This window comes from Mirounga angustirostris, unplaced genomic scaffold (genome assembly GCF_029215605.1).
Source record: "Mirounga angustirostris isolate CCGP_5_RB_7025 unplaced genomic scaffold, mMirAng1.0.hap1 SCAF_10, whole genome shotgun sequence".
Classification (NCBI taxonomy): Eukaryota; Metazoa; Chordata; class Mammalia; order Carnivora; family Phocidae; genus Mirounga; species Mirounga angustirostris.
This window is the reverse complement of record NW_026991718.1, coordinates 6,537,796-6,563,721: the sequence shown is the minus strand read 5'-3', so window position 1 is coordinate 6,563,721 and position 25,926 is coordinate 6,537,796. Positions and strand designations below refer to the sequence as shown.

Genomic DNA, 25,926 nt, shown 5'->3' with positions numbered 1-25,926 from the left:
CTTGTGTTTAATCCAATATAGACGATTTCAAGAACAGTGGCCCAATTAAATCTGTGTTTGTAAGACTAACATGCTGACAGCAGTAAGAATCAATGAACTAGGGGCGCCTGGGTGGTTCAGTTGGTTAAGTGTCTGCCTTTGGCTCAGGTCATGGTCCCAGGGTCCTGGGATTGAGCCCCGCATTGGGCTCCCTGCTCAGCGGGGAGCCTGCTTCTCCCTCTCCCTCTGCCTCCCCTCTCCTGCTCTCTCTCTCTCAAATAAAGAAATAAAATCTTAAATTAAAAAAAAATCAATACACTAATACTTGATTCAGTATGCAATTTTTGCGGGGGAGCATCTACCAAGGGCAGAGGGTGTGCATATTTTTTCAGTGTTGGCACCACATGGTTTCTAAAGCACAAAGAGAAATGTTACTGGTGCTTATTCCTCCTGTGATCCATTCTCTCCTCCAGTACCAGAAAGTTCAGTGGCAGTCTAGTTCCTTAACTGCTAATTCAACAAGCACCATATTATGCTAAGTTGAACCAGAAGCGAGAGACACAAAGATGACAAAAGCAAGGTTCCCCCTCTCAAAAATATTACAGGTTAATAGGATAGGAACATGTTTAACCACCTAGTAATGGGGCTAAATGTGATAAATGCTACAACAGACTTCTATATAGTAGAAGGAGAAAGGAAGGGAGTGATTGACTCTTCCTGGAAGAAAGTCTTCCCAGGGAAGGAAACACCATGAGTTTCAAAGGATAAAATTGGACTTCACACGGAAGTTGAAGGGGAGAAATGCCCTTCAATCTTATCTTTTGTGTATGTGTGCATGTTGTGTGTGTGTGTGTGTGATGCTGTTTTTCTTTTCATGATACTCTGCCTTTACCTGGAAAGAAGGGAGGATTGCTCTCTCCTCTGGTTCTCAGGGTAATAGACTACTACACCGGCCATATGCAATTTCTCCTGGCTGTGCTGATTCGTGCCTGAATCTCACATATGCAATCCTATTATACTGTTAGACTAGTTCTTTGAAGTAAGTAAAATATTCTTAATTTTGTAAACAAGAAAAGTAAATCCCAGAAAACGTAAGTTTGTGGTCATCACAAAAATAATCAGTGAGGGAGAAATGAAATTTTGCTCATTCTGATATCAAAACACACGTGATATTCATCACTGGCGTCCCATTTATGCCTCTGTGTTAGCAAGTATCTTGTGGAACTACAATTGTGCCTCCGTGGGAGGGGCTCCGCCTTCTTTATGGTGTATCAGAAGTATAGAGCCCGGTGCTCAGACCTAGTAGATCTCCCCAAATATTTGAGGAGTGAACACATAAATTAAGGCACAACGCCCCCCCCCCCCAAATACCCTTTGGGACTTACCGAGTTCTACCAGATGTGAAGATCTTTTTGCCTCTTGAGAGTAGAACTTCTGTTTTAATTTTTGTAACCCCCACAGCACCGAACACAGAGCCTTGTCCAATGTAGGAGACTCTGACAGATTTTTTTTTAAAGTAAATGATCCATCTCTCATAGCTTTTAGAATGGACTTCATCCCTTCTGCTTAGTTTTGTAAAACAATGTCTCATCACCCCCTTAGGTAGGTTGCTGCTTTCCTGCTCTTCTGAAAGGAACTGAAATCATTGCTCCCCACTTTTTTTTCAGGATTGTTTCAGCTCTGGGGTTTCACAATACCTTCAGACAGCTCAACCTTTGTGGCTAATATGACCCCTCTGGAGCCCTTATTTTCTCTGGGGAAATTAATTTAAAACTCAGCTTGCACTCAAACAAATGCTTAGATCTCAACTGGTTTCATTCTTCTAAGAAATGTCAGCAAATTGTCATTAGAGGGAAACATTAAAGGGCCAAAAAAGGGAAAGCAATTGCCATGACAAATCCTGACTGAAATTCTAATCTATGCTTCAGTATTATTACTTTTTTGTCTAAATTTAATTTCTGTCGGAAGTGAAATTAGAAAATCTGTTTCTGCACCATTTAAAACTCCAAATTACTGTCCATTGTTTTAACTTTGAAATATCAGTAGCTCTGGTGAGATTGAAATATTGCTCTCTGAGAAGAGATTTGCCATTTTTATGCAGCTTTTATTTTTTTAAGATTTTATTTGTTATTTATTTAACAGAGAGAGCACAAGTAGGGGGAGCACAGCAAGGAGCCTGATGCGGGGCTCGATCCCAGGACCCTGGGACCATGACCTGAGCCGAAGGCAGACGCTTAAACGACTGAGCCACCCAGGCGTCCCCTTATGCAGGTTTTAGACCACTGTCCATTGGTGCTGGACTCGCTGGAGTCCCCCTTCAGGTCCGCAAGCACGACACCAAGTGCAGGGAGCTTCCCACCTGTTTGTGTCCGTTGATGACCACTCTTTCCTGGGTGAAGCCAATGGTTACAACTTTTATGAGACTATGAACTGCAAAGTGAGTGCCATATGTACTTGTACTGCGGTCTTTCATTCTTGTGGGAGGACAGGTAAATAGTGATGGTGGTCTGAAATCGAACCAACCTGCGAAGAATAAGCGATGACCTAGTTACCCTAAAAAATGTAAACTTGGTTACTTCACAACACCCCAAAACCATCCACATCCGAATGGCTGGTAAACAACTCAAACCTTGAAGATATCTTCCATTCCTTTTTTGAACTCCTCAGGAATTTCATAACTATAAGTTATCATTGATCATGACAGATCTTATTTAAAAAAAATTTTTTTATTATGTTGTGTTAGTCACCATACAGTACATCATTAGCTTTAGATCTTAAATATTTCTCAAATCCATCCTTTAGTCTCCTCTGTGCCACTTCTTTCATTCAAGTTCTCCATAACTTTGTCCTGGCAAATTTTTAGAACCTCTTAAACTGGTCTTGTTGTGGAATGCCAAGGAGGTAGGATCAGACAATGTCATAGTTTGTACAACTTAATGGTATCTGATTTTCATCTGCTGGAAGGAGATCCCATTGCTTCTAACTTCAGCCCTGAGATTTAACATTGTCCCGAAATTTTCACTGACCTCCCCTATCAAAGGAGAACCCATATCCACTGCCCTTGCATGGCTCCCTACCCCCCACACCCTTTAGGAAGAGTATCCTCACAGTCCCATTCATGTAGGCTTGTCCACATGACTTGCTTTGGCTAATGAAACATGGACAGAAGTAGCATGGGCCATGTCCAAGCAAAAGTTGTGAGAACCATGGTACAGTGTGGCTATGACATTTCCCTCTGCCAGGAGAGGGGCCTGTCCCAGATTCAGCCTGGGTCCTGCACTGAAGAAATGGCAAATGGCCTCAGCCAATAAATAACATGACCAAAAAATAAATCTTTGTGGTTTAAGCCACTGAGGTTTGAAGGTTATTTCTTACTCAACAATATGTAACAGAACTAATTAATACAATGAGCATTTCATTCTGGAGGTTATTTAATTCCTTATTAAAAAAACCTGATTCTGTAGCCATTGATATTCCCTCAGGATAAACTGTCATTGGGTTTATGGACTATGTCTCTTCTATAAAACATCGGATGAGTACTGAGCAAATGGAATAATAGATGGATGATACACGGAAGGCAAAGTGATGAAGGCGAAGGAGACGATTTACCGATGCTGGCGTCCCCGCCCATGTCTGCTCTCTCTTAATTCGAAACGACTCAGCTGTATGTATTTCATGTCTTAGCTCATTCCAAAGAATGACATTTTCCAAAAGTCTTCCCTCTTGAAAATCATTTTTTTAAAAAGCAGAAGTGTTTCTGCTCCCGTGACTTTCTGCCCTGCAGACTCAGTGACATCAACGACTTGGTGACATCAACACACCAGCTCTCCGGTGGCTTCTATCAACAATTAACCATCACAGAAAGGACAGCCGACCTTCGCCCTGACACTGTCATTGTTCTGTAATTCTGACTTGGAAAAGACTTTCAGCAGCAGCAAGCCTGTGTCAAGCCCCGACGAGGCGCTGGGCTCTGACACAGTAAAGATGTATGTAACTCAGACCCCGGGCTTGGTGGTGAATGTGAGAGTCCGGGAGACGGAGGGCACAGGGGAGCAACAAAGCACTGGGGCAGCCGTGCGTGCTCCAGGGGGACAGGGGCGGAGAGGGAGACTGCTCAGGGCCCGGGCGCTGCACAGGCTCCCGGGGAAGCAGAAATCTGACTCATCCACACACAAGGCTGTCCGGCCTTAGAGTGGAGCAAAAAAGGGAATACAGAGCACCAAGAATGGTAGATGGAGGGGAGGCGACAGTAATACGGAGGGAAGGGGTTGGGGGAAAGGTGGGAAAAAAGAAGGAAAAGAACATTTACTGAACACCTACCACAAGGTTCTGGGACTTAGATCTCTTTCCTAATTTAACCTTTAGGGCGAGTCTTCTAAAGTAGACATTAGCATGCACATTACAAAGACGAGGAGATTGAGGCTTACACCTGACTCGACGCCGCAGAGCCAGTAAGTGCCAGAGCTGTGGGCTCCTGCCCGGCCTCCTCCACTTGCCCGGGGTCTCGGCAAGCCATGAAATTTTCCTGACATTTGACCTCTTAACGCATATTGTATAAATATCCCTCGTCACCTCACTTGGCTGTGACCAGGCTAAAACGGACAACGGATCGACACGACGCCATAGCTTTAGAATTCCTATACTCTTCAGTCCTTCCTGCTCTTGCATGTGCTATTCCCTCCGCTTAGAATACTCTTCTATGCTCTTGTCCTGCCCCCGCACACCTGCCCCCACGCACCACCCCATCCGCTACCCAAGCCTTCCCGAGCCTTGGCTCTCTCCACTTGGCAAAGGCCGAAGTGCATCTTCCTCCAACCGCCCACGGGGACCCACAGCTCCCCTATCCCTCCGTACCTGTAGATGAATATCTGTCTCTTTTCTCTCTATCGTCACCCCCCAGACTCAGGTTTCTGCGCCAAGGAGGTTTTTTCTTCATGGATTTATTTGTCTATTGTTCATTTAACAAACACTGATCAAGAGTCACGTGGTGTGCCTGGTGCTGGGGACACATTGGTAAACGGAGGCAAAGCGGTCTCTGTCCTCACTGGGCTTACCTCACGGGACGTTCTGGACAAGGGGCTGGGGAATCAGGACAGGGACCGTTGCAAAGGTAGGGGACCCAGAGGATCTCTGAGGCTCAGGGTGGGGCACCTCGATTAGATTTGGGTAGTGGGGAAAACCATCTGAGGGGAGGTGACATCCAGGAGATGAGGTGACACAGTGAAGGTGAAGGAGGCCCTAGCCACCTTCGCAGTCTGCAGCACTCGCTGTTGGCAGGAGAATGCGAACCAGAGGGAAGGACTCTTGGAACAGCTTTCGAAGTGTATAGTGTAAGGTGTATTCCTGGCTGTCACCATCGAATGGGTTAAGACAGATCAGGATTTGTCACTCCGGCGTGCACACGTTCTTATACTCTGAGTGAAAATTCAGCATATCTTTTAGAAAGAATCCTATATGTGTTCTGATTTATTACCCACCATTGCTGTTTATCTTATCTTACTTTCTGAAACCTCCTTTCAAACGGGAAAATACAGCTGCTGGAGGAACGCGTGTTCCTCCCTGGGTGACAGAGAAAGGAAAGTGAGGTACGCCGAATTGAATCAGATAGCTGGGGGTTTTATTGTGTTCTCTGAGCCACTTTTAATAAACTTTCCTGATACTCAGTAAAGGATGTGGTCGCCATCAAAAGCTCTTTTCGGTAACCAAATCAACAAGAGGAGAAAAATACACCTACACAGTCCCAGGTGCAGCCGACTGCGGGGTGCTCTCAGTGCAGGCTGGCTGTTCCTCCGGCTGGTGAGGAGCTTGCTGGGACCTGCGGCTCAGGTGTCTCCTCCTGCCCTTAATGGGGTGGCAGACCGAGCCTCCTCCAGCTGTAAGCTCAGGGGGCAACAAGAGGGCACCTCTCTCTGCTCTCCCACCTTAGAATTGCTCTTTTCTTCCCGACCTAGAATTTCCTGCCCCTCGCCTCCAGCCCAAAAGCACTGGCCAAAGTACTAAGGATACTGAGCAGCCCCCACTTCATCTGCCAAACGTGCACCCTCCTTGTTTAGCAGGCCCCACATGTGAGTGGTGTGAGGGTGTGGAGAGAAAGTGGGTTTGGGGAGTAAGGAGTTTCATTTGCCAGCCCTGGGTGCTGGGGCAGGAGCCCACACACCCTCGCCCCAAGGTGGGCAGGACCCCCATTTCCTGGGGCCGTTCCCAGCATTCTCTCATTTAGGTTAAGAGAATACACCCATCGTCCTGCCTATAGATTTCCCATGTCTAAGAGACAAAAGATGGGTGGGACAGACAGTGTGTGTTTAAACAGGTTTAGAGACACTCTCAATAGTTTCTCCGTAGAAAACTCCCATCTCCAAAACATTCTCTTGTCTTGGAATTCTCCATAGAGATTCTGACATCTATTTTATTTTGTACCTATGATGTTGCAGGCACTCCGACATGTTGTCTTGCTTAACGTTTTTAGATTTCTGTCTGCCTGACCCTACAGGAGTTAAGAGATGTTCACTTTTAAATTTATTTTAAGGATTAAGTGCAAGTAGGTTGGATTGACATTAGGTACTCAGTAAAGAGACTAGAAGCCGACGAGGCAGGAAACACATCTGCATTGTGTGCCCCTGCGTCATTAGCAACTCACTCGGCGCCAGGCCCACAAAACACAGTTAATACGTATCTGTTCACGGATCAGTAATCGAGGTGACAGAAGAGGAAGATGCTCTCGTGGTGCCCCACGCACAGTCTCTGCTCTAACCCGGAGCTGGCACGACATGGGTACTTTCCATGGCCTCAGAGCCATGGGGAGAGGTCGGCTTCACACTCAGTTAACAGTGGAAGAGACAAGGCCTGAGAGAGTTTAAGTGACTCTACGAAAGGCTTGCCGTTTGTGTTAAAGCCAGACTTGGAGCTGGGACCCCGAAGTCTAAGCTCAGCAAACACGCTCCCGGGCCACAGTGCCCTAAATGGTGAGAAACAGATTCGTCAAGACCAGAGAGAAGCCGCTGCTGCTGGGTTGTTCTCTTGTCCCCATGGCTGCTGGGAGTCCAGTGACTTGGGGCCTGGCCACTCTCTGCCCACTCAGGGGGGATGCTGATGCTGGGGCCTTTACCCGGGTTGTCTCATTCTTCAGAATAACTCTTGGAAGTGCCTGTCATCCTCACGGCCGGCCCGACGCAGGCTGAGCTGTGGGGAGGACCGGTCATCTCCCAGCCTTGCCCAGATCTGCCTGCAAGGCCCGTCTTGGCATCACTGTGTGCCTCACGCAGCCACTGCTAGATTGGGCATTTAGGGGCAGGGCCAAAGAGCGGGGACTTCTAAAGCTTTCCAAGGCCCCAGAGAGGTGTTTCAAGGTCAGACATGCGCAAGGACAGTGTAGCTCTGACTGACCAGTAACAACACACAAGCCCAGTGCTTATTCGGTACCAGCTGTCGTTCCTGGTGCTTTAACTCATTCAAATGCACACTTTTTTTAAAAAATATAAATCTGTTGGTGATATATGAAATGGTGAGTGTCCAGAATGATCACCTTCTGAATGGTCATCAAAACATAAAGCTCGGGCGCCTGGGTGGCTCAGTCGGTTAAGCTACTGCCTTCGGCTCAGGTCATGATCCTGGAGTCCCGGGATCGAGTCCCACATCGGGCTCCCTGCTCAGCGGGGGGTCTGCTTCTCCCTCTGCCCTCTTCCCTCTCGTGCTCTCTGTCTCTCATTCTCTCTCTCTCAAATAAATAAATAAAATCTTTAAAAAAACAAACAAACAAACAAAAAAACATAAAGCTCATGTAAACATCACTTGGTCAGCATCTTATCATTGTCTATGAGATGGCTAGCCTGTGGCCAAATGGATAAAGCATGGCCCTGTTGGGGAGGGTCTCACAGCACGGAGGGTAGAGGAGCAGCTGGGTGTCTAGTACTGCACAGATACCTAGAGTGCAGTATTGAGCTAAGTACCCCATGACTGTCCATACAACAAGAGGGGAGAACCTAACTTACCTCGTCCCTTCAGCAGGGCTAATAGATAATCTGGCCCTGCCATTGAATAGTCAGCGCTTGGCTGACAGAGAAGAGCAGGGACTTCAGCCTAAGACACAGGGGTGTCAGGGAAAGCTGGGGACGCCAGGGACGGGTCCCATGTGACTGAGTGGGTAAGATGTTGAGATGTTGAGAACTGGCAGACTTGGGGTTCCACAGGGACATCTGGGCAGGATCATAAAGGATCCTGAATGCCAGGGGCGCCTGGGTGGCTCAGTTGGTTAAGCGACTGCCTTCGGCTCGGGTCATGATCCTGGAGTCCCGGGATCAAGTCCCACATCGGGCTCCCTGCTTGGCGGGGAGTCTGCTTCTCCCTCTGACCCTCACCCCTCTCATGCTCTCTGTCTCTCATTCTCTCTCTCTCAAATAAATAAATAAATAAAAATCTTAAAAAAAAAAAAAAAGGATCCTGAATGCCAGACTGAAAAATAGCTTTGAATCCAACAGAAACATTTACCCAGTCCCTCTGAGTGGATACTGTGCTCTCGGGAGGCAAGGGGCAGTCTCCCAATCAATTCAGCGGGGACGGGCCGCACACAGATCTGTGTGTTCTAATCACGGTGCAGCTAGCAGCTGCGAGATTGAACAGTTTCTTATCATTCTTTTAGCAGCCCAAGTAAAATCTTATTTTTCATTCCTTAAAACTGATATTATCTATTTATCATATCCTGTTTTATGACATACTGTAAACATTTTGACAAAAATAGAGAATGAAATAATGGACACTTACCTATCACTCCCAAATTTATCAAATGGCAACCCTGTGCCGTATCTGCCAGAAACAACGATTCTGTGAATTTATAAACATTATGGAGCTGATGAGGCCCCATGTACAAACTGATCCCTGTTCCCGGATCCTCCCACAGAGATGATCGCTGTCGGGCTGGTAGTGTTCATACTCCTCGGCCAGTGTCCAAAGGGTTACTGTTACCATGAGAAATTCTAAAATATATCTGTAGGTTTGAAAATTTTTTATGAATAATATCACATTGCATGTATATTTTCTTCATATATATATATTTGCTAAAGCATGTTTTAGAGATTTTTGCTACTAATTCATACAATACTTCTATGTGAATTTTAATTGTTGAACAATAGTGGATCACAATTTTTTGATTCATCCGTTGAGGGACATTGTTTTTGGAGGGAGTTGACAAGGAAAAGCGCAACTGTGTGGAACTTAAGGTTAAAATCAGAGAACCGGAAAATAAAAATCATATGCGATAGTATGCGTGACACCATGGTGGTGGCTGGTTTTCGTGTCAACTTCCACCAATCACCTGTCCCATCCTGTGATCTACCACTTACATTTCTCTCTACAAAAGTGTGCTAAGTGGTTTCCTTGAAGACCCACAGAGATCAGGAAAACACACGTTCAGTGTTTCCATGGAAGACCTTTGCAGTATTTCCATTAGGGCTGAATTCTATTAGGGTATTAGGTTTACACACGGGATTTCTGTTATTCTGGTGTTTGAGACTTAATTTCTATGCCTTTGTCCAGGCACTTCATTTCTGTCTAAATTATTTTTTTAAGATTATCCTCAGAGGTGTGTTCATTTCTGCACTGGATGGCTTTAGGAGGCCAGAAAATCTTTACTGTCTCTGTGTTGAATTCACTGCTTTCAACATTCCCAGCATCTCCGCCCTGGTGTACTCTAGGCCACGTCAGAGGACTCGAACCTAAACTGATGACTACTTTCCTTGTGAAGGGTAGGGGTCTCTTTACTTAATGAGGTAGGACTTCCGGCAACAGAGGGGACACATGACCCCTCAGGAAGGCTATGCGGCAGACACCAGGCAGGGCATTCTCACCTCTCTGCTCACTCCATTTGATGGCTTGAGGGAGACAAATCACAGGCAGAAGTGAGAAGAAAGGAGATTAGATAATTTGTCCAATGTCACGCAGAGAAAACAACGGAAAATAAGTACTGCTTTATCTGAGGCTAAAATTATAGTTTTAGCTCAATCAAGCCAATATTTTAATTAAATAAGAATCTTTTTTTTTTTTTCATTGAATATTGTCTTGGTGCGTTCTGAGGTCTGCGGCCCATCCAGGCAAGCTGCAAGGAGAGGACATGCGAAAGCTCTGTGTGCCATCGAACATGCTTATCCAAATGCTCTGTTTCTCTTGAACGTGACAGACGCATTCTACGCAACAAAGCCTTTCATTCTTTAACAGTATTGTTTAAAAAATTACCAACGGGTTGGCATAGCTTGCAGGTTGTACCACCAGAACAATTCCTCTGCAACAACCAGAATGGGTGGCAAACACAGGAGCCAGCCGCCTCACACCCTTCTTGGTCCATTTCCCTAGCCTCCTAGCCAGCAAGCTCCAGATCGAAGCAACTCTGTGTTTGAGTCGCAGGTCCCAGGGAGAAGTGGTTTCACAGTTAGTGGCCTCTGAAAGGCAGTATGATGATTAGCAAACCAGATGTCTTGACACATACGAGGCTTCCGGGGCAGATACCCACCCACAGATTCTCAATTAGGGAAATCTACAATTAACATGACAGCAAGGAAAAGGGTCTGGTGTGCAATTAAAATACTTTTATTTTGCTGAGATATCAGCTAATAGCTTTCAAAAATTTTTATGAAATCCAGTTATTTGTTAAAATGTGAGACCAATTAAAGGTAGAGTAGAGTAGTAATTTGATAAACTTTTATTTGTTTAAGAAAAAAATCTGTTCCTTGGCTAATAATCCTAGATTCTATGATATATTTTAGACAACAAAAAGCATAATCCACATTGGATTTGAGAAGATCTGAGAAGTGAACTGAAGGTGGAAAAGTCCGGTCACAATGAAAAAAGATTCATCCAAGAGCTTCAGCAATTCTGATGTATCTTGAGCCCCAGAAGGTTTTAGAGTTTGCAGCTGCAGATGACAATTCCTTTTCTTTCCTCTCCTTGTTTTCTTCTCAAACTGAATTTTAACAATGAGGCAAGTGATTGCAGTGTGGCAATAGACAAAAGCTGTTTTCAGAGGACTGCCTGCTTGCAGAGGCCTGGGAAACCCGGGCTTCCAAGTCACAGACAATGGGTCTTTTAACCTAACACATTGCCCCAAACAGGGTGGCAAGCCCAGTTCCCGAAATTGTCATGGTCCAACATGTTAGGAATGCTACAATAAGAAAAGCTTAGCACACTTTTCTGCGCTCTGATTACAAAGGAGAGCCTTAGAGAAGAGCTTCTTTCACACGCTGGATGGCCACTTCCTCCGAATGTTGCTGTGGGTGCTGTGGGTCTCACTTGCATCTGTATCCTTGAGCAAGAACATCGTCGCTTGCCAATACTGAGCCCACTGGGGAGATGATTGGGATCTAGATGGACTAGGGGCCATGTCAAAATTTCACTCAGAGTATTGTTTCTCTTGGTACTCACCCATCCTTCCAGTTCAGTTGTATTTTGAAGGAAATAAATGATTATTTCTCTTTTACTCTGAAAATCCCACACACTTTAATGCTACTTTTACAGTGTTTAAAGAGATGACAATGACCCTTGGTAGATATCTACTGAAACTGCCTGACCATTCATTCTTTTTTTTTTTTTATTTTTTTTTTTAAGATTTTATTTATTTATTTGAGAGAGAGAGAATGAGAGACAGAGAGCACGAGAGGGAGAGGGCAGAGGGGGAAGCAGACCCCCCGCTGAGCAGGGAGCCCGATGCGGGACTCGATCCAGGGACTCCGGGATCATGACCTGAGCCAAAGGCAGTCGCTTAACCAACTGAGCCACCCAGGGCGCCCATGACCATTCATTCTTTCAACCAACTGATTGATGACTAAAAGTCATAGCATTACTGTCATGGCTTCTGGGGATACAAATATATATATAGAGAGAGAGAGAGAGAGAGAGAGAGCAGGGTCCTTCCCTCCCTATCAAGGAAGGCATATATTTTAACTCTCTTATACTGTAGTAAGAGGACTGAAAATACAAGGTCAAACATCTAATGGAAATTAGGACACCAAGAGGACCAGATGATCAGTAAGTTTTGCAGAGAAAGCAGGACTTGAATAGATGGTAGTTGAACAGAAACAAAAGAGTGGGAGTTTGCTAGAAAGACAAGGAGAGAAAGGATTAACCAGAATTAATCTGATCAGAAGGAACTGCATGGAGACACAAAGGCCTAGCAGTAATGACTCGCACAAATTCAGCTCCAGCTACAGAACAGGTGCTAGTTTGAAGTGTGCACCCACTGGTTCAGTGACTCCTTGGGACGGTGTTACGAGACAAGTGCGAGTATTGTCTTGTGTTATAGGATAAAACTGAGGCTTACGAATTGAGGAACTTATTCAGGTCAAATAGCTAACAAGTAATGGAGGCGACATTCAAACGTGGGTTTCCTTTTCATTCCAGAAATGGAGCCCCTAAGTGTCACCCAGCCAGGACACAGTCTGTGACCTGCAGCTGTGGAGTAGGCACAGGCAAGTTCAACATCAGGCAGTGGTCATCCATCATAATACAGAGACAGATGGGAGGTCAGTGGCACTTTCAGCAGGGCAGGGACTTCATCATACGGATATTTTAAAAGGACGTCTTTTGCAGCTCTGGTGCAGACAGGAGCGGCGGGTGGGAGGGGGGGCACCTGGAGGATCTGGAGGTTGAGAAGAGGTGGAAATGTGCAATCCCGAGGACAGACACAAGCGCTGAAGAGAGGCAGCTGCTTGGACATGGCGTGTTGAGGATGGATTTGCAAGATGTTTGAGAATGAAAAACCTACATGAGTTGAGCAGAGGAGAGAGGCTGCAGAGAAATGCCCAAGTGTCTGCACTGAGAGCCATGGTGAATGTTATCGCCCTTGACCAAGATCCCACGGACAGAACAGCTCACAACGGCCACTGATGATCTGCTCTCTGTCCCCGTCAATAAACTGTTTTCTGAGCACTGATATTGCACAGGGAGGCGAGCACGTACAAAATAACAGGGCTAACTTCCTGTGTTGCAGGAGCCTCCAGAGAGGTTAGGAGAGAAAACCAACACAAACCACGCTCTGACCTGACCTGGCGCACGTCCACAATGGGGCTGGAGAGGGGGCACCTGCAGTAGGTACCACAGGAGCTCAGAGGACCACGGGTCACCACGGGGCTAAATTTGGGCAGCAGGTGGTTCTGGAGAAGGGCCCTGCACTTAGAAGATGGGAGGGTACATGAGCATGCATAGCAATGGCCCTGCAGTCAGGGTGTTCATGCCCGAATGCCTGAAGTCTACCTTCCATGCAGAATTTTTGTGTGACGTAAAGACCAAGTGATAGATTCAACTCAGACTGCAGAAATCTGTGAAGGGGACCATTTAAGGGAGTTGTTGTTTTCTGTTTTCTGTGTGTGTTTAAGTGTATAAACTGCTTCTCTAGACATTTGTGTGTATTGGAATTGCTTGGGGATGCGTGTTAAAATTGAAATCCCTAGGTTGCCCCGCGGGGATTCGGAATCAGGATTTATGGGGTGGGGCATGAGGACGGGACCCTTTAACAACAGGAACCAAGCAGTTCGGATACAACTATCTGAAGACCACACTCCAGGATAATGACACCTAGGAAACTGTATATTAGAACGTGTAAAACAGTCAGCACCTATATTTTATTACAGTGGGAGTAAAAGCCATATAAAATAAATATTTTATGAAATGGAACAAAACTCCTCATGGATATTCACCTCAGGCTTCAGATTTTGTAGGTGCCTCTTACACTCTCTATTTCTTTTTGCTTCTCTCTGCCTTGCTTTTGTCTCAGCTTCTCACGTTTGTATCCCTCTTCTGTCCTTGTCACTTGCTCAACTCTTGTTTCTCTTTCACCTTCGTTCCATCCCTTTCCTGTCCCTAGCCCCCTCCCTGCCCCTGTGTTACCTCGCTGTCCTATCTGTTTTCCAGTTTGTCCCTCCTTCTATCATCACAGCACCCATTGTACAGAGCTAATTTCACTACTGCAAAGTCTGGAGCTCTCCATTGTGTTTGACTGGGTCAAATGCTTTTTTGCATCTATTGAGATGATCATATTTATTTTTCTTTATTATGCTAATATGATCCACTGTGCCAATTGGTTTTTGGATGTTAAGCCAAGCTCGCATTTATTTGGTAAAGCACCCCCCGACCACGATATGACATATGCTATATATAAAATACATACATATTTCTCCATTCAATTTGCTAATACTTTGCTAAGTGTGTGGTATCCGGACATGATGGATTTTTCAGTTCTTATAATGCCTTAGTCTAGTTTTTATGCAGGATAATTCTGCATTCACAACATTAGTTGGGAAGTGTTCCTTTCTCCTATATTTTCTGGAGGAATTTTGTAACATAGCCTTTATTTTTTCCTTAAGTTTTGAATAGAAATCACCAGTGATACCATCTAGGTAAGCAGTTTTCATCTTCAGAAGGTTTTAAATTATGAATACAATTTCTTTAGTGCATAGAAGTCTATTCACTTTTTTCTATTTCTTCTTAGGCCAGTTTTTTTGTTTTGTTTTGTTTTGTTTTTTTAATTACTGTCCTCTAAGGAATTTTTCCATTTCATCTAATCTGTTAAATATAATGGGCATAAAACTGCTCATACTATTTTCCTATCATCCTTTTAATTTCTGCAATATCTTTGGTAATGTCCTCTTTCACTACAGATATTAGTAATTTATGTCTTATATTTATTGATCAGATAGTAGGGGATCTAGTCTAGATATTATGAGTTATGAGTTGTGGGAATTCTGATTTCCGTTAGTTTTTTTTTTTTTAATAAGTGTGTCTTTTTGGGGGAAGGGTAGGCAATTATTTTGGTTGGACTCAACTTGAATATTGTTACTTTATTTATTTTATTTAATTTTATTTTAATTTTATTATTTTTTGGCTCTGAACCCAGTTGGCATACTTTTTTCTTTAGTTGAGCTCCTCTGAGTCTGCTCCAGACAGAGATGTGGGCAGAACAATTTGGGGGTCCCCAAATTGACTATTTGCCTTCTGGGTCTTCTTTCTGTTCTGTTCTCTTTTCTCCACTTCTTCTCTTCCACGCTCTTCTCCATTTGCATCTGATTTCAGCTGGCTCCCTGTTAAAAGCTATGATAACAGTAACTCTACTGTGTATAATTTTCTCCAATAGCTGGGTACTACCCTTCCAAATCTGAAAGCTCTGTTGACTCTCCAATGCCTTCAGGTAGCTGCATTTTGCATTAGGTTCAGAGTTTATACTGGTCATTTCCAGTGATCTTGTGATGAATGATCTTACTTAGCCATTCCCCAAAACAGATCTACTTTTTTGCTGCTTTCATTTTTAAAGGAGTTTTTGCTGTAAAGAGAGTTCTAGTTTTGGCAGGGAGTAGGGCGGGGAGTTGCTTATTTTCTTGTCTCTTTAAGGATCTTGATCCATTGTACACTGTATTGCACTGTTTCTGACAAGAAGTCTGTAGTCATTCTTAGCTTTGTCCTTATACATGTAATGTGTCTTTCTTGCTCCTTAAAATTTTTCTCTTTCTCAAATTGTACTATAGTAATTTGATTATGATGTGCTTTAGTGTGTTTTTGTGTTTATTCTCCTTGGGTTTTCTCAAGTTTCTTGGCTTTGTGGGTTGTAATAGCTTAGTCTGACTCCATTTGTGTGTGTGTGTGTTTGAGGGCTGACAGCTTCTAAACCCCAGTCCTCCCTCTTACCCTTCTGCCCTAATCTGGAAAAGCTGGAGAGAAATCCCAAGTACTCCCTCCTTTGGTGAATTTTCACCATGGCCCTATCCCCTAACCATAATAAAAAACCTAGCCATTCTCATCCCCTTGCCTAGTCTCTCAAGCCATTCTCAGACCACCTTGGGAAGCCTGTCTTCAACTCAGCAGAAGTCTCATTATGTGAGTAGTAAGCTGTTTCAGATCCTCTTGGTGTGTGTGTGTGCCATAAGTCTCAACATTTGAACAAAATTTTCAATCGGGGGTCCATCCTATAGCTTCAAGTGTATGCAATACAGGTTTCTAATTTTCATCAAATTTTGAAAATAGATATCCATTTTTTCTTAAAATATTTTTCTGTCCCCATTCTGGAACACAAAATTCCTGTATGTGAGACCATTTGATATTGTTACCTAGGGCACTGAGCTTCTGTTAAATATTTAGGCTTTTTTTTTTTTTTTTTTTTAATTAAGATCAGTCAGTGACTTTTTCATTTCAGGTAATTTTCAGATCTAGAAATTCCATTTGGTTCTACAAATCTGTAATTTCTTCCATTATCAAGTTCATGCTCTCCTTTAAATCTTTGAATATATTTATATGACCAGTTTTACTGTTTTGGTCAGCTAATTCCATAATTTATGTTGTTACTGAATTCATTTGTATTCCCCTCCCCCCCTTTTTTTGGTCTGGTTGTGTATCACAGTTTCCTGCTTCTTTGTATGCTAGTGTTTTTTTATTGGAGGATAGGCATTGTGCCATTATGTTATTGAATACTGAATGTTATGCTTTGTTGTTTCCTTTAAAGATTGTTTAACTTTGTTTTGGCAAGGACTTAAGTTATTTGTGGATGATCATGATTATTTTGAGCTTGATCTGAAGTTTTGTTAGGGAATATCTAGAAAAACCTTTTATCAAGGGCTAATTTAACCCAGTCTATATGATGTAATTCTTCTGGAGTATTTACTAAATGTTCTAGGTCCTCAGTATGGTCTTTTTACTCTGTCCAATTGGTCCTCCAACCATGTTAAGTTCTGGAAATTGATCAGCTTACCATGACTGTTTTTCTTTGTCCAAACTTGTGATATTTCACTTTATACATGCAAAATGTAGCCTCTAACAACAGGCCTCAGGGGACCACTCCATACGTGTTTGGAACTCCTTGTCTACATAGTTCCCTTCCATCTGGTACATTGTCATTCAAATTTTATTCACTTATGCCTCCATAAACTACCATCTCTGCTTCATCAGCTTGAGAGTTCTGCCATTCTCAGCTTGAGTTCTTCTTTCCTGACACAAGATTCATAAAATGCCTCCAGAGAGAAAATAAGGGTAATAATAGGGCTCACTCATGGTTTTCCTCATCTCAGGAATCACAGTTGTACTTTGTCCACTGGCCAATATCTGATAAAGTTATTCCATATTTTGTGTCTATGTTTCTAATTGTTTTTGGTAGAAAGGCAAAATCAGTACCAAGTACTCTTTATTTTTTGAGAATGGGAGTTCTCAGATCTTTTGTTTTAATGCTTTAAAAAATATTTTTAGACAAATAGAGATTCAAACTAACATATTTTAATAATATTTGGAACTTACAATGAGAATAGCTCAGCTGAAGTGGCAGTAAAATAAATAGAACATTTTATACATGGGTAAGTTCGTGGTGCTCTAGCCAGGACAGATCATGGCCTGTTCTATGTGTCCTTCAATGAGGTTTTGTTTATTCTTTAAGAAAAAATTGTAAGATTTACTGCCATTTCACAAATGTTAAAATGTAAAAATTTTGCATTTTATAATTGAAGAAATGGGATTATTTTAAGACATAGCAAGAGAGGAGAGCATGAAAGCAAGAAAGATGCAGCTATATTGATGAACATAAAACAAACCCAAGGAAAACAGCAAATATTATGGACTGATGAGTTTTCACATTTTTTTTTCCCTTTCCTTTCATGTTTTTATAGAATGAATGTACTATTTGTATAATAAAATTATATTTTAACAAATGGTACTGGAACCACTAAATATTTATATGGGAAAAAAAGAAACTTCACCCCTACCTTGAACCATATACAAAAATTAATTTACATTGGATAATGTATTCAAGGGTTACATGGATCTCACTTCTTTTGTTACCAAATTCTGGGTGAATTCCATTGAGTTATTTAAATCTTCATTCAAAATGAATTGATTTATTATAGTATGATGGGGTGAAAAACAACTAAGAATCACATAGAAGCAATGTTTTCACCACTAGAATCAAGAGAAGTATGTAAGCTGGGAAGGTCTGTGCATATTGGAGACTGGGCCTGTGAAGTCAAGGATGCCTTTCTAGGAGGGATTTTGAATAGTATAGGAATTAGCCTGGTGGATAATGGAAGAGAAGGGCATTCTAAGCACGGTAAACACCAAATGCAAAAGTACGGAAATACAGTATTGCTCAGTGATTTCTTTGTGCTGTAGTGGGTGCTTACTCAGGCAGTTGCTTTGAGATTCTTATGGCTGAGCACTCAATAAGGTAATCACATATATCACCTCTGTTAAACACAGAAAACACATTTATTTCTCAGTTATTATTTCAGCATCTGCCCACCTCAAGCAATCCATAAGAAAGTCTGGGGACTGATGTCAATTCTCAAAAATTCTTTATTATCTTTTCCTTAAAAGATGCTAGAATTTTTCTTATATTACATATTGATACATAGAACATTCATAGATTCTTATTTTATATTATGGAGAGGCAATTACATAAGTAATTGAAAGCCCTAGGAATTTGATCATATTTCTGATTTCACTTTGTCATTTTAGTATCTTGTGACATGGGTCCTCCTTATATATCAGCCATCAAATTAAAAACAATAAAATAAAAAAGCAAATAAGGCCCCTTAGATCTTCTATGATTAATGGGAAAAGAAATGCTGAAGCAGAAAACAAGACTAGCATGTGTTTGTGCCAAAGAAACAGAAGCTTCACTGCCCCCAGGCATGCCTACCCGAGCCAGCCAACACACAGCCCACCGGAATACTACTCTTCCACCCTGGTCTGCCCCCAGGCCTCACCTCAAGGTATGCCAGCCTCATGTCTGTCCTCCACCCACAACCCCAAGGACCTGCCATCAAAACTCCTCCAGTGGAGAGACTCATGGGGTGCATCACGGCAAAGTGCAGACAAAGTCCTGGCAGGGAAGATTTTTACCCACCTAGAGGCTCTGGCCTTGAACTGGAGCCTTTACAACAGGCCATCTGTCTCAAGTTGTCAATCCCTCGGATCTTCAGGGATCAGAGAAATGGGCTGTTCCATTCTGAGTCTTATGCTAATGAGCCTCCTGACATACTATTTGTGAGACCAGAAAAAAGACACAGTGTGATATTAACAATGGAGAGCCCCTGGTGATGGGCTTTGGCATATTTTATTTTCCAAACTACTTTCTGTATCTCCTAAAGTTTTTATGAGGTATTATTTACAATTAGAAAAAAAAAAATTAAATCTATTTTTAAACTATGAATATGGTACTCTTTCTGATCTCCCTTTGTACTTAAGATTTAGTATATGTATATTTATGTATTACTTTACTAAAACTTAATTTTTTTTTTTCTCTGTGATTTTATTTTAAAATAACAGAAGGAAATTATGTGACTAGACTGGAGCATTCAGTACCATCCATATTACTTTTAAGTCTGTGATCTTGGGGCACCTGTGTGGCTCAGTCTGTTAAGCATCCGATTCTTGATTTGTGCTCAGGTTGTGATCTTGGGGTTATGAGATCAAGCCCTGGGTCAGGCTCTGTGCTCATTGAGGAGTCTGCTTGAGATTCTCTCTCTCCCTCTGCCCTTCCCTCCCCCTGTCCCACCCCCTTGCTCTCTCTCTCTCTTTCTCAAATAATAAATAAATCTTTAAAGTCTGGTGATCTCGTTGGGGGACATTTTCATATGTCTGTTTTTGTTACATTAACAGAGCTTCTAAGTATATATGCCGTAAAGGAAAAGCTTGTTTGCCAAATAATAGTCCACAGTACTTCATTTCCATGAACAATGAAATTATATCAAGGGGACCATTTTCTCCTCTGCTGCACTACACCTTACAGGGCAGCGACTGTGATAAAAAACATGATTTTAGACACTCTAGATGTGTATTTTATTATAATATGCAATTTAAAAATAACTTTGGCAATAATTCTGTGACAAGCCCTATACTAAAATATAAAAAAAGATACATTTTCTATCTTTAAGAAATGCATAATTAATTTTATAAGAAATATAACAGGTAGCCCTCCAACCCACCCCCCCAAAAAAACAATTTATATAAAATTATATGCAACCCAGCTAGGTTGTGAGAAAAATCTAATCATTTGCATGTTTGCTCCTATTTCAGTGAATTTGTTACTTTAATCTTTGAAGTTCATATTTTTGTTTTTGTTTTTTAACCCCCCCCAAAAAAAGTCTACTTTAAGCATTTTCTCTCAACAGGTTTGATTTCTGAAACAAAATCTACCTCATCATATGGCAGTAGGATTTTCACAGATGTAATAAAGCTAGATTTTTGAATTGACTTCCCTGCTCTTGTTGCATCCTAAACCGCCCAGACAGATTTCTAAAAATAAAGACAGGATTGGGGGGAGGGGCAGAGAGAGAGAAGAAGGGAGCGAGGAGGGAGGAGGGAAGAAGGAATGGAAAGATAAAAGAAGAAAAGAAAAAGAAGAAAAGTCCCATAGGGTAAGGAATGATAAAGAACTTTCAAGCATTGATTAATTCACAGCCTGCTCATTTGTTGCTTTTTGTCTCCAGCCTGAAATAGAAGGCAAACAATAAGTAAATAATCCATATAGTATCCTAGGAGTAAAGAGAGATCTTTTAAAAAATTTTTCTAATCTATTAAATCTGTCCGGCTCATTTTTTCCAAAGCTGCCTGATCTTCAAAATCATTTCAGTAATCAACTCTCCCTAAAGTTATAAATCTTGCCATCAACAGAAGACCACCATCCCTGTCATTAAAGAAGACCAGGGGAGCCATCTGTCCATCAACTTAATGAGATAGACAGAAGTTTACTGCCAACAGAACCAACTCAGGTGTCAGCAAAGCTTCCCAAGGATGACGGGGTAGGAGGACAAGAAGCAGCAGGCCAGCCATGACCCAAACTGCCAGTGGTCTTTGTAACTGATTTTGGAGATTCTGAGCACAACGCATGACTGAAATTTCACTTGAACATCTTCTGTGTTTACATGGATTACAGTGTAAAAAGATCGGAAGGGACGAGGCTAAACATATTTCACTACTTTTCCTTTTTGTTCTTTTTCTATTTCTCTGATGGAAAAAAATGAGCCAGCATCCCCTTTGAAGCAAATGAGCTCTCTGCTTTTAGCTCTTATCACCTAAGTACAGAAACAGATGCACAGAAACTATCCCACAGAAATAAATCAGAGAGAGAGAGAATTAGTTAAGTGCTCTTTCCCCTCATCTCTCTCTTTCACGTACTTCTAGCAACTCTCAGACTGGCAAGGAAGAATGTCCCAGGGTGAATTAATCCACCCAATACATATTCATCCATCAATTTTCCATATCCCCATGTCTCCTATAGCACCATACATCTATCATTGCAGTCACTAAAAAAGTGCAGAGATCCAGTTTTGCTTCTGTGCCTGGCTCAGCACTAAACACGGAATAAAAATCTGAGTAAAACAGGTAAGATGAACCCTCGTGGGGTGTGTAGCTTAGGGAAGATGACCAGTGGTTTAAGAATTACTGGACAATGTGACAGTGTTACAAATACATAATTGTAAACTGCCAATTTACAATTATGTATTTGTAAATAAGGGGAAGGACAGGTACTGATGAGAAGTGCCGGCTGGAGTCAGAGAAGGTCTCCCCAGCATGCTCTCTCACCTGACAGCTGAAGAAAGGAGGAACGTTTCTTCAGCTGGAGGGGAGACGGTCTTCCAGAAAGATGGAAGCCTCTGACGGCACTGCGGCAACAAAGGTCTTTGAAGAAAACGAAAGACTGCTCTGTGTAGAGGGAACATGAAGAAATTGCACAGCGTGAGCAAAACCAGCAGAGGCCATCAGATGGAGGTGGGGTTAACAATCCAGGCTTGGAGTCCTATGAGTAGAAGGGTTGAACCAGGACCATGAGATAATCAGATTCGACAGACTGCTGAGAAGGAGGAAAGGATGAGTTTTAGGTGTGGTCCCAAGGTTGCAGCAGTATAATCTCAAGGTTTACACTCCCTTGCCTCGATCTCTCACCTGAACACTGGGGTGAACCACCCATGGTCATTCCAGGATGTCCCCATTGCAAAGTCTCCGGGGCGGCTCACAGATCATGTGACCTGTGGCTCTCCAGTCTTCAGGATGTGCCTAGGAGCAGCAGTTTCACGCAGCCCAGCTCTCTTCTGCTCTCCGGGCATATGAGATTTGCTGCTTCTCCGAGGTTCAATCTCAGTAGGTCTCACTTCCGTTCCTTGCTCCCCGTGTGTTTGAATTTGCCTGCTTGGCCTCGGCTCATCCTCTACCTTCACATTTTCCACGTCGTTCTGTTGCAGGTTTATCCTTCTTAATTCAGGGTTTTAGTTTTTTGACCCAATGTAAAGTCTCTTTTCTTACAGTAGTTTATTTTTTGTTCTTTACGTTTATTCTTACAAGTGATTTGCTTCCATCATTTCATTATCTTTGTTCTTATTTTGCTGTTACTTGCTATTCCCTTTGTTTATCTTTTGTTGTATATTTTTAAGTTTCAAGTTTTTACCATCTGGCAAATTCAAAGGCATATTTTTTATTTTAAAAATATTATATACAGGCTAAAGGCTTCTGAATGTCTATCTCAGCTCAGAATTATATTTTGAACTCTAGAACCACAGCTTCTTCATGGGTATATCCACTTGGACAGACTTCACAGACATTTCAAAACCATGCACAGAACTGGATTCTTGATCTTGCTCCTTAAAACCTCCCCACCGGTCCTCTCCATCTGAAGAAACAGTATCTCCATGCAATCAGTTCCTCAGGCCAAGGGGTCATCAACATCTTCTTCTTCCATATGCCCACATCTAATCCCTTATCAAGTTCTATTAGCTCCATCTCCAAATCTTTCCAATATCCACTACCACTAGCCTGGTCCAAATTATCAACATCTTTTGCTTATAACAGCTTTCCAGCTGGTCTTATTGAACCCATTCTTGATCCATTCCAATCAGTTTTCCACATAAAATCCAGATCAATTAAAAGGTTTAAATTAGGACTTAGGATTTTTAAAATAATTTCTTTTAAGTAATAACTGCATGAAGTCCCAACATCACTTAAGTTGAGAGAGTGCACCCTTCCTGGTTTGAAAGGAAGAAGGGTATGATTATGGTGGGATGCTTCTCAAATATGTCTTTGTTCACCCACTTCTTGATAACAGGCTATTTTTTTTTTTTTTTGAAAACTTGCATTTTAGAAATACCTTATATAGCACATTGCCTGATAAACTGGACTACATACTTTTTAGGTTTGTTTTGTGTAGTTTCAGAGCATGAAGAGTCTGAATGCATGCCCTTATGCCACCAAATTTCCTGGAATATGGGTCATACATTTAAGCTAAACGTCATTGCCATATGTTATCTCTATATGTCAATTTGTTAGCCTGATCTTCATCATGGTCCTATCATTTCCTCCAAAGTAAAAGCTAGCAATTATCCCTTTTGGTTACCATTCACTCATCGTTGATTGTGCACCTACTGGGTAAGACAAGCTGTGGTTGTTGCATCCATAGCAGATAGGGAGAGAAGTAAAATTCAGTTACTACCTTCAGAGGATGTAGAATTCGGTGGAGATAGGGCATGCATACATGACATATGCATATTACCTGCCAAACTGAATTGGTGCTCAGGGGAAGAAGGACCACTTCTAAAGTAGTTATGAATGGGAGCTGAGAACTCTATGACATGATAGATTCTAATCTCACTAATGGCTTATTTCCATAAATTCTTTATGTCACTTTATAAATATTTGTAAAATAGCTCAGCATACGTCCCCTGCCCAAAAGTTTACTTGAGATATTTCATCATGTGAAAGTTCCATCTTCTAAAGACCATAATAACTGCTCAGTGCAAGAGTGAACTACTCCTTAGTGAATCCAGCTTTCTTGTTGTATAAAGAAACTCAAGGTGGAAGAGTCTAAATTCAGTCCTGCATGCCCAAATAAACCAGAGAGAGGAAATTATTTAAAGAATATTTTTAAAAAATACTATTATCAAGGATTTTTACATCTTCCCACCTCTAAATTTATTTTAAAAATATGATGCAAGTATCGCAATTTAATATATATGAAGGTGTAGTGTAATCTGTGAAGAACCAAATCAACTGTGTAAAGAGTCTGTGATTCAACAGGATTGTAATGCACAGAGGCAATTCTTTAAAAAAAGCAAACACAAAACAGTCTCCCCTATGTCCCAATAGCAAAGACATTGTTGATACTGTATTTCTGGAATTTTTTTGCTAATATTTTCCTCTTGTAAACTAAGTTTATTTAATACCATTTCAGCCCTGACAGTGTGTTTACAAATTGGGGAAATGTGAATCTTTATATGGGGGTAGAAAGTAGATGCATAGAAGGAAGACTTCAACTATGCGTCTTACCAACTCCAGCATGTATCGTTTATAATAAATTGTCAATAGAGTCTAAATACGTAAACTGCTCAAGTGCCTACAGCTGTTGAATGGATAAAGAAGTGGTATGTGTATATATACAATGGAACATTACCCAGCCATAAAAAAGAATGAGATCTTGCATTTGCAATGACAAGGATGGAGCTAGAAAATATAATGCTACGTGAAATAACTCAGAGAAAGACAAATACCATATGATTTTATTCACATGTGGAATTTAAGAAACAAGACAAATGAGCAAAGGGAGAAAGATAGAGAGGCAAGCCAAGAAATAGACTCTTAACCATAGAGAACAAACTGATGGTCACCAGAGGGAGGTAAGTGGGAGGGTAAGTGAAATAGAGGATGGGGATGAAGGAGGAACTTGTGATGAGCACCAGGTGTTGTATGGAAGTGTTGAAACACTATATTGTACACCTGAAACTAATATTATATTGTATGTTAACTAACTAGAATTTAAATAAAGGCTTAAAAAGATAAACGTATTGCTGAGAAATGTGGACAAGACATAGCAGGAAAGCCTAGCTGAGATCACATGCAAGGTTAAGAAAAATCTCCTGCACAGTGACAACCTCATTCCAATAAAATACCCATTTTGGGGGGAAGCTATGCTGTCTCAAGACTTAAGAGGTGGTAAACAATTGGATTTGAACTCTCTGTACTTGGATTTCTTTTTCTACAAGAATTAGCAAGCTGGACCAGCTGCTCAACAAGGTCCAAATCTATGCCTCAAGCTCTATGATCATGAGATGTCTGTTCTGGGAAGTACCTACAGCTAAGTCATTGTCCCCTTTGCTGCCTTGACACATGCAAACACAGCCCTGGTGGACGGGAAACATCTATGGAGAATTGTATCCTTGTTCTTATAGACCTCTGCTCTCAAATTACTCCTACAAGCTTCGGGCTCCACAAACTGCTGTCACTGTCTTCACTCCAAAGCTAGAATTCTTATTTTTCCACATTCATTCCTTGATTTTAACTCTCTGCTGATCCTTGAGTCTCGTTAAGTAGCCAAAGTCCTTCCTCGAAAGTCAGACTAACCTCACAATACCTGCAGCTCCGTGCACTCCAGACCACGCTCTTCTCTAGAATGGCCCCACGTCTCCCCTTCCCTCCTCTTATCTCATCTCTCTCTCTACAGCCTTGGTCTTGAGCAAGGTGTGCCCTCAGAATTTCTGAATTTCCTGTGTAACAGGAGAGTGTGGTGTCCTTTGGCCACCGTTAATTTTGCCACTATTATTTACCGGTTCTGCAACCTAGCTTCCTCAAGGTCAATAATGGTAATAGTTTAAACCACATGGATCCCATGCAGTTAAAGATGTCAGCCACCTTGCCAGGATCACATGCATGCCCATCATTTCTTATGGGTTCTGTTGATATTCCTGGGTTTTTGTTTATATGCTAGGTGTCATCTCAATACATCATGGTATAAAGTCAGAGTCATGGGAATACCGGCCTGTCCAATGGGGAGAGTCAAAAGAACAGTCCCAGAAAGGCTAAGAAACAATTTTTTTAAGAAGAGTGTTTGCAGGAGTAGTACGGAGATCTGTATTATTGTCTGACAAATTTTGTGGGACACCTTGCTAAGGACAATGACCCAGACCTGAATCAATATTAAAAATGCATTTATACAATATTAATATGAGACCCCAA

The 25,926-nt window shown here is 42.0% G+C and overlaps 1 long non-coding RNA gene across 1 annotated transcript in view; it reads right to left on the bottom strand.

The window, feature by feature from the left end:
• Positions 1-865: 865 nt before the first annotated feature.
• LOC135361710 (uncharacterized) overlaps positions 866-25,926 on the bottom strand; it is a 570,432-nt gene continuing 545,371 nt past the window's right edge. Inside the window, exon 6 of the long non-coding RNA XR_010405408.1 lies at positions 866-2,502. This is a non-coding gene — a long non-coding RNA (uncharacterized LOC135361710). The remainder of the gene's footprint in view (positions 2,503-25,926) is intronic.